Source organism: Notechis scutatus, chromosome 5 (assembly GCF_049901735.1).
Source record: "Notechis scutatus isolate UNSWTSFEM ecotype Mainland chromosome 5, rNotScu1.2, whole genome shotgun sequence".
Taxonomy (NCBI): Eukaryota; Metazoa; Chordata; class Lepidosauria; order Squamata; family Elapidae; genus Notechis; species Notechis scutatus.
This window is the reverse complement of record NC_142013.1, coordinates 22,093,617-22,110,477: the sequence shown is the minus strand read 5'-3', so window position 1 is coordinate 22,110,477 and position 16,861 is coordinate 22,093,617. Positions and strand designations below refer to the sequence as shown.

Here is a 16,861-nt window from a genome sequence, read left to right as displayed (position 1 = left end):
GTCAGGGTGTGTGTTTGTGTGAGTGAGTGTGCGCGCCCGTTGTCTCGCCTCCCATTTTCTGCGCTCCGCGGAAAGGAGCGGGAACACATAACGAAGGGCTGTCTTGTCGCCAGCCTCCCGGGATCTGATCGGTTTCCAGCTTCTCCTTTTAACGCTCTCGTTGGAGCAAGAGAAGATTTGGGGTTTCTCTGGGCCGAGGCTGGTTTAGCTTTTGGAATTGCTCGGAAGATGGGAAGCTCTGCGTGTGGTGTGTGTGTGTGTGTGTGTGTGTGTGTGTGTTTGCGCTATGTGTTTCACAGCCCCATGAGTTTAATGGGATTTATTTCTAGATATAGTTGTGCGGGATTGGTGTCTTAAAAATAGCTTTGTCCTCTCAGTGCCCGCAGGCTTGAAATGGTGGTAGAGCATCCAAGCGAGAATGATTCTCTTTCAAACCTCACAGCTAGGAGCCCGATACTGTAATCTCCCTCAATTCTCCTTTTTGCATATAGATCAAATGAAAGCAGAACCAGCCTTTTATATTAAGGACAAGGATGATGTATCGACCAATCCAGTTTGGCCCACACTTTCTTCAGCAACCTATCAAAGAACAACCTATCAAATGTGTGTGTGTGTGTGTGTGTGTGTGTGTGTGTGTGTGTGTGTGTGTATACAGACAACAAAATAAGTACCATATTTCTGCCCTGCTTTTGATTAGCTGTCCCATTTATCCTTTCCAGAAGTGATGAGCTACCACTGTCTTCTTTCCCTGCCTGGCTGGGGATGATGGAAGCACTTCAGAGAACACTAAATTGGGTTAATGTCATATTGCAATCCCAAGGCTACAATCCTGTGCACATAAATTTGAGATGAAGATCCATTTGGCCAAATGAGAGTTGCTCTTAAGGACAGTAAGCACATAAAGAAGAAACCTACACACACTAGACTTGAGATAGCTAAATCAAGCTTTCTGTATGAATCCCTTTTAAAGCTTGGTTCCTGGACAGAGCTCAATTCTAAGAGAATTTTTTCCACAACTCTCCCCAGCACCAACTTCTCCTGTTTAGAAATTAGACATAGAAAAAGTTTGCATAAATAGCTGCCTTCTGGACTACATTGTACATTACTAGTCAATTTGTTGGAAATTGAACTTCTAGTCATCTGAATAAAAAAATAAGTCTTGGGCGGCTAAGATCTGAGTTAGGTATACATTTCAGTAGTTCTGTTCAGCGTTATGTGTATAATATCTGGGTGTAAGACAAGATTCAATAAAGAAGCTGTTTCCTACATTGGATTTACAAAAGAGGCTTGTTAAAGGTTTGAAGAATTTTCTGAGGACAAATAAAAAATATAAAGGAATTCAGAAGAATATTATTTGAAGGGCCTTAAAAGATCAAGATTGCTAAAAGTAAAAGGGAGGAATATGAAGTTGATTTATTTGATCAAGGTTAAAATAGATAAGTTGTTATCTCTGATAATTCTTAATGGACTTTTGCTAATCAGGTCTGAAATGAGGAGGCTTTAAGGATTGGTTTATATTTAAGAAAAGTTACTAAAGTTGTTTGTTTCACTAATGAAGAGGGAGACATTTCTTTATATATTTCTTTGCCATAGTTCTTTTTTTTCTTTTTTCATGCACCTTCTTTATTTTAGGTTATATTAGTTTTTTATCATTGAATTATGCCTTTTGATAAGATTACTATTTAAAAAAAGAAACTATTCATAAAACAGTAATATAACATGCTCTAAATGACTCAGAAAAGAACAGTGAATAAATCTGATGTATTTTTGCTTTATCTGGGGGAGTTTCCTTATGGTATAATGCTATCTGGTAAAGGCATCTGCTCTCTAAAATCACTTCTGTGCAATCATATGAGAAAATAAAAATATGAGCCAATATAGTACTGAAAGTTTGTATCTGTAATAATTTGAAATCAACATTCTTTACATAGTGAGTGACTGAAATTTCACCTCTACTTTTGAAACTTAATTATATTCATAGGACTAGATAATTTAAATGCTCTTGACATACCAGTTACAGTGTTTTGAAGAAATACTACATCTTGTTTTCCATCTGAAAATATATAGCCACCCATCTCACATAAATGCATCTTTAATGTATTTTATATATAAAATACATTTAAAAACTTTAAGTTCTTTAATTAAGTTCTTTTATACAATTGAGTGATGTATTCACCTTGTTTCTACTTAAATGGTTTTTAACTAGATTAAGTTTCCAATATTTAAACTGTATTATTGTTATTCCTTGTATTTAGATCTTATCTAAATCATATTCCTAATCATATTCTACTGGTAAAATGATATCTCATAACAGAATGTTTTTCTCCCCTCATACCCTCTCCACTTGAAACAGATACATATCCGATTAATATGTTTGTTTATTCAGAAAATGTATGAAATCAGAAGTTGGAATCAGGATTCTAGCTTTCTTAGTGGTTAAAGTCAATAGCTTTGAATTAAACCAATCCATTTTGTTGTTTTTCATGATCATTTCATGAAATAGGAAATGATCCCATTCTATATATGTTTGAGGTCCATGAGGGAGGTCAGTGGCACTTGAGAGAACTGGATCTGTGCACGGAGGACTGCAAGCACTAATGGGAGAATAGATATAATCCAGTCAGGATAGCAGATCAGAAAGATAAACTGTCAAGTGTAGAGTCTAAACTCTAAAGGACTATTAGAATCAGGACCATGGACAGCTCCAATTGAGTTTATTCATTTATTTTGCTGTTGGTACTTCTTTAGAGCCTGGTCAGAACTGATTCGCAATAAAACCTGGTTAGTGAAGCAACTCTTGGAAGTATCTGGCCCTTCCTCTATTTTAAAGAGTGAAGTAAGGGAGTTCCAACTTCCTTGACCTAATGAGAAGCACCAAAGGAGGCTCCCCTCCTTCTAGATATTTAGCACTGGATTTGCAAATTTGTAAATGAATACATTGAGCAACAAACAGCAATATGAAATTGCTTCAGGGATGTGAATAGCATGATTTCCAGGGGTGTGAAATTTTCAGAATGTCTCATTGACTTCTTTGCTAGTCTTAATTTTTTCTCTTCATTGCAATTTGAATTTATACTTTAGCACCCCCTTTCTTAGGAATTCCCACCCAGTTCAAACACTATTTCCCAATTAGCTTTTTCAATCATGAAATCATAGTGTTGTTGCTTGGAATTGAAGTAAAAGATGTTTCCCTTAAAATGAAGGATTCCAGGATTACTCCAGGAACCTCAGTGGTGCAGTGGTTAGAGTGCAATACTGCAGGCTACTTCTGTTGCAGCCAGCTGCCTGTAATTCGGCAGATCAAATCCCACCAGGCTCAAGGTTGACTCAGCCTTCCATCCTTCTGAGGTGGGTAAAATGAGGACCCAGATTGTTGGGGGCAATATGCTGACTCTGTAAACCGCTTAAAGAGGTCTGTAAAGCACTGTGAAGAGGTATATAAGTCTAAGTGCTATTGCTATTACATGGTCGCTTTCCCACAATATTTCTGCTATTTCTCTTTCCTCAATTAAGTATTTTGTATTAGTATCAAATCCACTTTATGGCTCTAATTTAAAAGATAAATTAATTAAACAATAGAAGCCAGAATTTTAGAGATTTCAGGAAATCTTGGGTATAGTTTCACATGTAGTGTTAACTATTGTTGGTTGAATTGGCTAGTTTGCACAATTTGGAGACTTCAATAAGGAGACATTTTAGATTTGCAGAGATTTGTATCACTATGAATAATACAAATATCTGCAAGCCTGGGGTGTCTTCTTGAATTTTCCAGAATTTTTATCACTCTAATTTTATTATTGCAAAAGGTTAAAAGTATTAGATACACTACTGGAGGATAATTGATTTCACTTAAGTCTCAATGTAAACAAAATCTAATTTAGTTTTTGTTTTGACTCCAACCACTACAATTGTTAAAGGCCTGTTGTGGCTGTCAGCCCAGAAAAATATGCACAGATATGTCATAAGTCACACTTACAACCAAAATGTTTGGATTTATATAACACTTACATTGTGACTAAATGTTTGGCTTAAAATTATATAGTTGGAAAGGATCTTGAAGGTTTTATTGTTCAGACATATTTGATGAATGATCCAATGATTTAATAATTTAATAATTTAAATAATTAAAAAAATAAATTCAGTGAAGGAGAGTGCTCTACTGGTATATAGCTCTAGGAAATTTCTACAAAAGTTGCTTGAAACCCGTTTCTCCGGTTTCCATTATTAATTCTATTCCTGCAGTTAAACAACAGAGAATATACTTGTTTTGACTGCTGCATGATAGCACTTTCAATATTTGAAGAGAGATTAAGTCATGTCTCTTTCCTTAATTGTTTCTTTACTTAGACAATCATGTACAGCTCTTTGAAAAGTTATTATAATTTCCTTCAGATTTCTTACAATCATTTCTCCCATTGTCATGTATAGTATGTTCAATTTAAACCTCCTTAAAATGTGATATGTAATTGCTATGGTACTAGCATGTGGCAGAAATAAATAAATTTGCTTATGCTTTGGTGAACATAATACCTCGTGACTCAAACAACCCTAAAACCTGTTTGGGGAATGACAATATCAAATTTTGCATCTCCGAATTTATATCCAAATGATAAGTAAGGGGCTTTTAATTGATTTATATTTAAATTATTCTCTAAAATGCTTATATCTCTTCCCTTTTATACCCAGACAGCAAAAACATCCATCCTGTTTTTTTTCTGCTTCTTTTAAGTTTACTAAAAATAATCCACCATCAATATCACACTTAATGTTACAAAGTGCATTTTTCAAAAAGATCACTCATGGCTTGCAAAAATCTAGAGGTCAAGCATTAGCACCATTAATATTGATTAATAAAAGTGCTGCTGAAATCTCTGTGATCTCCAATAAAAGTCAGAATATCCTTGCACCAAAGCAGTAATTAAAGTATCTGTTTTCCAGGTTGCAAAATGGAAATATAAATATTAGATTCAGTGATGCAGAACTGTAATTTTTATGCTTATAGTTTGCCATCTGTCCTTGCTTGTAAGAATACTGTTCAAATTGTACGGTCTTCTGTGTCTGCTAATAAACTTCAGCATTTCAGACTCAAAGTTGGATCTAGGAACTTCCTTCAGCTTCCAGAATTCTTTTTCCGATTCTGATTTTTTGTGACAGATTAACAGATTGAGATTTCCCTTTTTTGCAAAATTTGTAGTTTCTTACATTACACAGTAATTAATGTGCTAATTGGGGGAAAAAGTCATAGCGTAGCCACAAACTGACTTTATTATTCCCGCTAGGGAAATGTGGTTTTTTTTCTTTACAAATGTATCAATACAGAAAATACAGGGGACTTTTTGGTCCCCTGACAACCATCTTTGCAGTAAAATGGTTGCCTAAAAAGCTGATTCAGAAAATGTTAGGCATATTTAACTTTAAATCAACAAGACAAATTAATCAATAAGGAAGGTTGCTCATTACTAGCATATTTTTCATGTATTTTAATGGACTTTAGTGCTACTGCTTTTCTTTGAATCAATGATAAAAAGTCTTTTAGTTGGAATGTCAATTTATAATACCACTTTAAAACATTTTCTTAAACATTTAAGTATTCTTGGTTGATTATACATTACTTTTGTGGTTAGTGAAAGATGCTCATGCTTTATAGTAAATATTAGTATGCAAAACATATTTTTCTGTTTGATCCAATCATGTTCAACCAAGGCTTTGATACCAACATTTGAAATCAGTTCATCAGGTTTTGATTTTATATTTAAAAAGATAGACCCTAAGCACTACATGGCTTTGTCCTTGGAGTTTGGGAGAACATTTCAGGATTCTCAGAGAAGAAGAAAGTCACACAATTCATGGAATTTTGGTTGTCAATCCGTGTCTGGCACAATCAGGATCCACATCAATACACACCACTTTGGACTCTGGCAGGACTTCCTCTTGTCTTTTCTGAAACTCCATTTCCACAAGAAATTCATTTGCTTGGATGAGCAATGGGCAATTTATGTATCTACTTGTTCATTTCCAAGAATTTCCCCAATGTTATGTTACTCCGTTTCAGCACTTTATACTAGGAAAATATTCCCATAGCTAAAAACTGTATGTCATCTTGTACTTCAACGGGCCCTGTAGAAATGAGGAATACCTTAAATCTCCACTTAGAGTGTCCTCCACAAGATGGGTGCACAGAAGTATAATACACACACACACACTCATTGAATCAATGAATGTATTACATAGGTATTTCTGTGCAATTGATGCGAGCTTTTGTTACCACAAGAATGGCTGTTGCTTGTGAATTTCAAGAAACATGTAGTTGGATATCTCCTATCCACATGCATTCCTTCCTCAGGATCTGATCCTGAACTTTATACCTGGAATCATAAAAGAAGCCAACTTGTATATGAAAAACCTAATTATAAGTTTCCAAGCAGAATAGGTTAACTTGTCACGGCCAAATCATCACAGCCAACTCGCCATTGCCAACTCACCATGGCCTAGTCACTGCAGGCCAACTCGGCATGGGAGAATTCAACAAATACAAAACTTAAACTTTGACAGAACCGTGGCCAATAATAATAAAATAAAAGAACATCAATCCAGAAATACAAGAGTTACAATTATTTTGATAAAAACGTGTTCACCAATAATAAAAGTACCTGAATGAAATGATTAATACAATGTTGAATTGTCCTGTGGTGAGTTGTCCTAGACTTATCGCCAAAGTTCGTGTGACTGTGAGACGAGCAGCATATAAATTTAATAAATATATAAAATAGCACAGTGGAACTGTTAATGGTTTATATAGCAGACATATGTGAAAAACTTCTTCTGATCATTTGCTCCTTTGTTTACATTCAATATGTGTAGCCATTCAGTTTACACTTGTGACTCTAGGTTCAGTTTATGTTCCATTATAGGTTGCTCTTGTAATTAAAAACAACCACAAAAACAACCAACAAAAAAACCCCATAACAAATAATGCCATTAAACCCAAATAAAAAACATAAAATATATGCTAGAAAATTACAAGTAATGCATCAATAAATACAACCTAGCTTAGCTGGCTTCACAACTAGATCCCCAAGGACAATGACAAAGCCATGTCTTCAGAGCCTTTTTAAATGCAAGTAAAGTTGGGGCCATTTTTTTTGTTTCCAGGAACCGTCAATTAACCTATCAGCGTTGTACCATTTTTAGTGCTGCTCAGTCATAGCTGTCCCAAAATGACAGCTTCAGGTTTTCAGCTATTTGGAGGACTTTATACGTGGCAGGATTCCAGTCCATTACTAAGTAATAGAAACTCATCTGGGAGAAAATAATAGAAAAAAAATAAAAACCCAGACCCTAATTGAAATTTATATACACGTACAAACAAATATTTTGCTTATTTATCTTTTTCAGTAGAAAAATGCCATAGAGGAAGACAGAAATAGATCAATAATTTTTTAAAAAGCCAATTAATGGATCAAAGACAGGTTCTGAATGCAAGAGATAATTATAGGTAGCAAAGACAGAATTAAAATAGAACAAAAGAGCAAGTATAGGATGTCCTTACAGTCAAAGCAATTGTAAACTCGTTGAAAAAACAGTGAGGCAAAAGGCAACTTCAGGACAAAAAGAGTAGAAGATGAGGTTGGATAAAAGGAAAGAAATTTAAAATATCAGCTGACTTAGAATAAACAATAAACCTTTGTAGTGATAAGATTTCCTAGTGGGTATGTTCAGATTCTGAGATTTTGAATAAAGGTGTGTTGGAATATAGTCAAAATTGCTTATGTAAAATATATAAGGTTTTTGTGGAAGTGAGACTAAGATAAATACACCTCAAAATGACATCAGAGGAAAGACTTAGGATTCATAGATCCTATGTTCATAGACATAGATCAGTAGGGAAACCAATAGTTATATATATATACTTGAGTGGTATCAAATGCTCAAACTCTTAATGTAAGTGGATTGAAAATTATGGCCGAAATATATGATGAAAAGAAATTTGGAAACCTATTTTGGATTATTTAGGGCCATCCCAGCATATCCTATCAGTTATTGGCATGTTGTTTTTCCTTGGCATGCTAGGCATTGTCTAGCTAAAAACTGGAGCTGGACCAAAAAGTCCAGATTTGATCCCTCACTCAGATCATGTAGGATACAAGGAAACATTTGTGAGAATACAAAATGGGGAAGGACCAAGTAGCTGTTTTGAGTTACCTGAAGAAAAGATGGACTAAATAACCAATAACAGTACTGAAGCTGAAGGAGCATGGTGGCTTGAGTGGTTAGAACCCTGGGCAGGAGGTTAGCAAGCGCGTGTCCGAGACCTGAGAACTGCATGGAGTGGGGTGGAGATCTTGTCTTTCACTCCAGCTCCTGCCGGGGACAGGAAAGGAGCCCCCCAGCTGAGTATCCTCAGGTCAACAGTGATGTCACTAGTACTCCTTTCAACCCAGAAACGTCTCGGTGTTTCTGACTTGAGTGCAAGGTACTGAAACCAAGAACTTTCAGTATATTTATCTGGGAAAAGCTCTGAAAAAGGCAAACAAGAATAGACTTTCAAATAATAGTCCATAGGATTCCACTGTGTACATGCAATAATTTGCACGTACTGTGAACCCAATGAGCCTTGTCCCCAAGATAAAATATTTACAGCACCTTCTCCCAATTTGCCACATTCATATGTGTTTGTTTAGAATTACTAGCTACAACTGACCATGATGGCTAGGCATCCTGAGGGCTGTAGACAAATATGTTTGGAAGCTGAGGAAAAAGTGTTTTGGAGTTAACAATAGATACAAACTCAAAGTTAACCGCACCAAACTTGATTGCAGGAAATACGACTTCAGCAATAGAGTGGTTAATGTCTGGAATACTCTACCCAACGCTGTAGTTTCTTCCCCAAACCCCAAAAACTTTAACCTTAGACTGTCTACTATTGACCTCACCCCTTTCCTAAGAGGTCTGTAGGGGGCGTGCATAAGCGCACCAACGTGCCTACCGTCCCTGTCCTATTGTTTCTCTTATTCTTCTTTTATTTTTCTTATATGTACCCATTTCATGTATTCACAACTATGTATACACTTATACTTATTATCTTGTAAACAATTGGCAAATCAAATCAAATAAATAAATAAATAAATAAATAAATAAATAAATAAATAAATAAATAAATAAATAAGCTGCTCTCACCTGCATTGAGAATGAAAGCTACAGAAGGCACAGGAATTCTTTTGGCTGCCACTGTCTTCTTCTCATTGCTGTTTCATTTCCTGTTGCCATGTCCAGCTCCCCCTCCTCTCAATATTTCTCTTGGTTTATTGCTCTTTTTCTATAAGCAGACTTCTTCCTCTTTCCCTCCTAGGCCCCTATGCAGCTTTCTGTCCTCTTTCTCTGGTTCCCTGCTTTGAAGGTTTTGCTAGGATTTTGCATCCCCAGAGCTGGGGAAGTGAATGTTAGTGCTAGGGCCATAGTGGATGTACATTTAAGCATTTCTGCTCAGAGGTCCCACTGGGGTGGCTCTTCTGTCAGAGCATGATCATGCATCTTTTTCAGAAGCAGGTTCCTCTTCCTCCTCCTCCTCCTTCTTTTGGACTGGTTGCTTCTTCATAGAATCAGATAGCAGCATAGAAAAATTATGCAAATTGTTCCAATGCAATATTTTACAACAGTGTTTCCTAGATCAAGTTGGATTATAAGCTTTGTTATCTCTATTTCTTTTATGAGGTAAAATGCTGCTTTCGATAAAGATAATATCTGGAATGTGTTCCCATACTTTTTAAAGATGTCAAATACTACAATATACTTGATTTAAACAAGGTTTATTAAATAAATTACAGTGTGTTTGGTTTCCATAACAACTAAGACATAAATTATTTTTTTACAAATTACAGTGAGGCAATAGACTAAGCATGCATCATGGTTTGCTTTGTGAACCTAGCAACCTAGCTGTTCTTACCCTCACTGATATTATTGATTCATCTACTTTTCAACATACAATATAATATTTAGGAAGAAAATATTTCCTATGGCAGCTTAATGCAATGTTTAAACTCTGTAAAGTTGATTAAGGTATATTAAATTAATATGGAAGGTCATATTTGATTTGTATTTTCCACTGCATTTTTAGGGAAGAAATCCTGTCAAAAAGTTTCAGTAGAACAATGTAATTAAATTACCTTTTTCTGCACATACTAGTGCAACTCAATATTTAAGAATGTACACACATATACACATCACTGTAGGAAAAGAGCAGGCAGAGCTGGGGATAAGCATACTATTAGCTTAGAATCATTACATTGCCACAAATGGTCCAAGTCCAACTCCTCTTGAATTCCGTTGACCCTTATCTGGTGCCAATGTAGCATTGAACTTTAGTTGACTAGAATCTTGTGTATAGGCTTGAGCAATAAATATTGTGAGCCTCAATCTGATCGTTTGTGCTTGACAGTCTCATAGAAAATAGTCTGTTTAATTCCATTCCGTTTTTCATGGACAATTAAATGGTAATGTTTCATTTGTTTCTAAATAAAAAATGCTGCCTCCATCAGCCCTTCAGAGAGTCTAAAGCTTGATTTGTGTCACTATCCCCAAGCAATTCCAGAAATTCCAGTTTGACAGCAAAAATATTTATAAATAATATAGAGAAAAATGCACATTAAATTTATTATTTCACAACCAGCTTCCAACAAGCAATTTCAATGGAGAATCCCGTAGTAAAATAGCAAGCTATGTTTTACTTAATAACCACAAATCACTTACTCACTAACTGTAATAATACACACTAGTTTCAAAACAAGATGTATGAATAGATTATTGAAGGTGGGACTGTGTTTTCTTAAGTACAAGTGTTGGATTGTCTCCCACTATTAAAACAAAAATACTGTGAGGTTTGAAAACTTTATAAAAAATAGCAGACTTGAATCCAGATTTAATCATATGCCTAAAATATCAATTTAAACTAGTGAGATTTTATGACACCCATAAAAAAACCTTAAAATCCAAAGGAAATTTGGATAATTATGCTTAGCTGCAAACCTGCTGATTTCAATGGCCTAATCTAACAATGACTAACTCCAAATCCAACTAATCCTCTTTACTTTAAATTGTGTTCATATAACGAATTTATAATGTGAGTTATTTTGTTTAGGTTTTTTAAGCATGTTGTGTGAACCCAGTCAAGGGTGGTTTAGTTAACCAAACAGTATTAAACTACACTGTATTATTTATATATTAAACTTATATACTGCCCAACTCCCAACAATGCTAGGTAGTAAAATGTTTAATGTGAAATGATTATTTCCTGTATTTGTTAAACTTATAACCTAGCCTTTCCCCAGGAATTATTGGCAGTTTACATTTCATTTCATCCCTATACCAACAACCCTGTGATAAGAAGGGTAGGACTGATAGAGAGTCCAAAAGAGAGACTAAACTTATCCCTGCCTTTCTATGATTGAGGAGGGATTTGAACTGGGGCCTCCCCAGTCCTAGTTGAGAATCTCAACCAGTATATATACTAATCCTACGTAGTTTTTTCTCTGGTAATATCACACTACTAACCAGAGCATACAAAACATTTGCTAGACCAATACTCGAATACAGTTCATCAGTCTGGAACCCTCATTACGTATCTGATATTAGCACAATTGAGAAAGTCCAGAAATATTTCACAAGAAGAGTTCTCCACTCTTCTACTCGTTGTAGAATACCTTATGCCACCAGACTTGAAATTCTAAAACTAGAAAACCTTGAATTACGCCGTCTTCGGTCTGACTTAAGCATGGTATATAAAATCATACATTGCAATGTCCTACCTGTCAATGAATACTTCAGCTTCAACCATAACAACACAAGAGCACACAATAGATACAAACTCAAAGTAAACCGCACCAAACTTGATTGCAGGAAATACGACTTCAGCAATAGAGTGGTCAATGTCTGGAATACTCTACCCGACTCTATAGTCTCTTCCCCAAACCCCAAAAACTTTAACCTTAGACTGTCTACTATTGACCTCACCCCTTCCTAAGAGGTCTGTAGGGGCGTGCATAAGCGCACCATCGTGCCTACCGTCCCTGTCCTATTGTTTCTCTTATTCTTTTATTTTTCTTATATGTACCCATTTCATGTATTCACAACTATGTATACACTTATACTTATTATCTTGTAAACAATTGGCAAATCAAATAAATAAATAAATAAAATAAATATTATAATGTGCCCTAAGCACTTGATTGTAAATAATGGGTTCAGGCAACATAAAATATAGTGTTATGGGGAAAGTATCTGATAGTCAAGATTTGATAGTTTAAATAGGAAAAACTGATTATATGATATTATATTTGCTCATGCCTAACCCTGCAAATGTCTAATAGTGTCCTGTACATTTTTTTGGTCCTACTTTAAAACCTGAACGCAAAAAGAACTAGAAAAAAGAAAACAAAAAACAAATAAACTCAAAGGGCAGACTTGATGGAGGACTAGATCCTTTCCTGCAATCAGCTTTCTATCTTTCTATGTTTAACTACGATTTAAGGAAAAATACTGTATAATATTAATTCTAGATTACTCTGAACTTTGTATCTCTAATAAATGTGATAAATTAGTAGTACCATAGATAGGAGAGCATTTGTGTGTCCAATCACACTTGGCCAATAAAGAATTCAATTCAATTCAATTCAATTCTATATTAGATGTAAAAATAGAAGATACATTTTTGTAGGTGAATTTCATTTTATTTAACGTGCATTATTTTTAAATCCAGTTAGCCTTGCAATGCCTATAATAATGACATTTTTGATCCAATTATATGAAGTTGAAATAAATGTGAAAAAAACATTATCTTTTTAAAGGTACTTGAAAATGTATAAACTTACTACTTTAAACATCTCCTGCTTCTTGGCATCGAGCTTTAAAATATTTACTAGCTCCATGCTCACTTCGCTGCAAGGCTTCAGGCTTTTAAACTTTCAAACATTGTAGAATTTTAAAGGTTTTTAAAAACATATATTGCAATGAAATAATTATGTTAAAAAAATGAAGCTTTCCCTTAATTTCACAGCTTTTAAAAAATTCTCTATGACTTTTCCGCAAATTCTATAGACATCCAGTCAGCTTTTTAATGAAAAGTTAAACCTCTAGTGAAAGACAGTCAAATGTTAATGAAGCAAAAATCCCTTTCCCTTTTTAGTTTTTTTTTTTAAAGGAGTCATTTGCTACAGTTGCATACCGTAACTCTAGTACAGCTTTCTCCAATTTAGTGACCTTCAGATATGCTGCACTTCACTTTCTACAATTCCAATTTGCTATAGTGAGCCAGTGGTTAGCATGCAGTACTGCAGGCTACTTCTGCTGCCTGTCGACTGCCTGCAATTTGGCAGTTCAAATCTCACCAGGCTTAAGGTTGACTCAGCCTTCCATCCTTCCGAGGTGGGTAAAATGAGGACCCAGATTGTTGGGGGCAATATGCTGATTCTGTAAAATGCTTAGAAAGGGCTGTAAAGCTCTGTAAAGTGGTATATAAGTCTAAGTGCTATTTCTATTGCTATTTTGTAAGCTAAAGATAAGAGTCAACATTCAATGCAAATTATCTGGAAGGCATTTAGGTAGGAGCAACTAGAACCTACCAGTGGGTTGATGGAAAATTATGGGGTTGTCTCCCATTTTAATTCATTTAATTCATAATTCCAGTTTCAATATTGAAACTTCTGCCTTAATTATAATGGAATTATCTTCCTCACTGAGAGTCATCAGTTCAAGAATGTCTCCTCAGGAACTTTCAAGGCACCTGGGATGATCTCACCACAACCACACCAGAAACAGGTAGATGGTTAGCTTCCACATCTATCCCATTGCAATTCTACGGCTCCATATTATGATGATTTTATTAAGGTTCTATCTTAATTTAATATATTATATCTTATCTGATGCTTTATGCAAACTAAATTTATATGCTTATATAAATTTGTGTATCAGTGATTGCACGATCTCTGTAGAGGCCATATGCTAAATTAATAAGGATCATGTTTCATTACTTCTATCTAAGCAGCCTTCCATAACCAAGAACATCTCAACTACCTCTGCTGAGACTGCAACTTCCAAAACTTCAAGTCAAAATCATACAAACAGCCTTTCCAACTTGCAGTTTAGCCCCAGAAACATTTGGAAGTTTAGCCCCAGAAACATTTGGAGAGCCCCAAGCTATGGAACCTGGATATTGAATATGAACAAAAGTTTAGATTATTGTTCTGAAAAAGGGAATGATTTCAATTTGCTAGGATTTGAAATCTCCAAACACTATTCTAGTGTCTTATTAAAAAAAAAAACTTCTATTCAGAGTTAGGTATTAGACTCATGCCAGAATGTTAACTGAGTTCTAATGACAAAAAAGAAAAATGCCCTAAAAGCAGCATTATGGAAGTCATTTGATTGATTTTATATGGCAACACCCACCTCAAAACAATAACAAAGCAATGTTCTTTGAGGATGCATTTATTTGTATTGGGATTTCTCATACATTATGCAATAGTAACTGTAAGAGAACAAATGCACTGCATTGTGTTAACATCTCCTGAGCATATTCTCAGTCACAGAGGAAAGAGTTTAAAATTCAAATGATTTGGGACATAATGCATGGCCGGGCTATCAAGTGTTTGAGAGACGCTGGCATTTGTAACTTTGCTATTTAATTTATTTAAGTGAAGGGGAGATTATTGCTTCATGAATTCCACTGATCCCTTTTTGGTCATTTGCACTTGCCCTTTTTAGAGAGTTGTCATATTTATGATGGTAGTGTGAGAGGTCGCATAGGAAATCATATGGGAAAAATAATTATACCCAACAATGGTGATACGGGTGAATACAAAAGTAACAGGCATTCAGGACTTTACTTTGTCCATTCTTCTACAACTGAGAAGTTGTAGCTTCTCAGTAGTCTTCAAGGGCAGCCCCTTGTAGAGACATTGCAGCAGTTCAAACAGAACTAGAATAGTAAATTAAATAGTAGCAATTAAAAAAATCGGAGAAGAAAGAAGGCAAAGCATATCATAAATTATATTCTGCTAGGAAGTTGGAAGTTATTATACCTTAATTAAAAATATACTGACTGCATGTTGGTCATCCAAATTAGAGAAATCTTATGAGATCTTGCAAGAGAATGGTATAAACTCAGAAGAGCATTTTCACGCATAGTTTTATTATCTTCTAGCAATTTCATGAGATCTTTTATATTGAAAGGTTTCACTGTTTTAAATTTTATTCTATCTGATGTTGGCAGATAACTTGTACCATGGGCTGATGACTCCTGATAAGATATGAAATATGTTGTTTCCAAGCAGCCTGGAAAGCTGGAAGTTGTTTTGTGTGTAACACAAGCCACTGATTATTAGAAATATGCTAAAAAGATACCTATATCACAATTCAAACACTTGGCAACCAACATATATTTACAATGGTGTCCTGGGATTATGTGATCGTCTTTCGTGACCTTCTGACAAGCAAAGTCAATGGGGAAGCCAGATTAACAACTTCAATTATAGTGATTCACTTAACAACTATGGCAAGAAAAATCATAAAATTGGAGCAAAACTCATTTAACAGCTGCCTTGCTTAGCAATGGGATTTTGGGGCTCAATAATGATTGTAAGTTGAGGGCTACCTGTACGTCCAGGAACTCTTCCGCAACAACTGCTTGAAAAGTAACACTTTTTCAGCAGTGTAAAACTCATCTGAGTTTATTGGCCACCATGTACTTTATTAAAAGTATATATCTTCAATTGCCTGAGCTATTTCAGTTTAGTTGCTAGCCATTTATTTCCTTCCAGTTTTCTTCTTGTGGCTATCCCTCATTCTTCTTTAGGTCTCCTGTGTGAGGGTCTCTAATTCCTATATACATTATTGCAATATTTGTGCCTTGGGATTTGTTCTGAAGAGCTGCAATGAGTAAAGCCTTAGAAGGTGCTTTTCCTGACTCCTTTATCATATGTCACCTAGAGAAGTCTTCCTTAGAAGCTAACCTGAACCCAAACTCATGTATTTCAGGGACATAGGGAGGTCTGAGACCTCCAAAGATGAGGTCCAAAGGAATTGAGTCCCATTCCTAAATCAGAGACCAAGGACAATCACAGTGTCAAACCTGGGGGGAGACAAAGCAGTTGAAGGAGTCAGGTTGTTTCAATGCGATTGCTGGGATGAAAAGTCTTATTCAGAAGTAAATGGTTACTGAAAAAGTGTGGCCTTTTCCAAGAATTGTTTCCCAAATGGCCTGGCTTGTCTCTAGCCGGGCTTGGGCATGGCTCCAGGCAATTTGGCTTTAAACCCTTCCGCTATTGGAATTGTGTTTCTCTCTGGCTGCTTTAGTGCTTGCTTTTGATTGCTTGTTTGATTTTGTTTCTGCAATTTACCTGGGATCTTGACTTGCATTCATAGACTGGGCCTGTCTTTGGATCCTTGTCTTTTACCTATGGTGTGGCTCCTGACTAACCTACAACTTAACAGAATTTTCTGCTTGGCTCTTCCTGTAAAGCTTTAAATAAAAAAAAAGGAATAGGAAAAAAAGGATAGGTGTTGTCAGATTAGAACCTGAATAGTATCACTTCTATCATAAAAGCTTTTTGTTAGTGGTCTCAGAGGGGTAGGTCTTAAAAAATCTGGGTAATTACTAAATGCCAAAGAGCCATTTGATTTTTTTGGCTCTGATCTCGGAATCCTAACATATCACCGTTAGTAGGCAGTTCAAGCTCATTAAAAATAAATTAGAGACATCTTATATTACTGGGATACCCAGGTAGAAAGTGCTACAAGATTTTGCAAAGCAAGTCATTCCCTTTAGTGAATCAAGTGCTCTTGTGAGGTTTGTAGGGCTTGGGTGAGATAA

General features: G+C 35.5%; 1 protein-coding gene across 11 annotated transcripts in view; it reads left to right on the top strand.

The window, feature by feature from the left end:
- ATP8A2 (ATPase phospholipid transporting 8A2) overlaps nucleotides 1-16,861 on the top strand; it is a 367,147-nt gene that overhangs the window by 818 nt on the left and 349,468 nt on the right. The window lies entirely within an intron of this gene.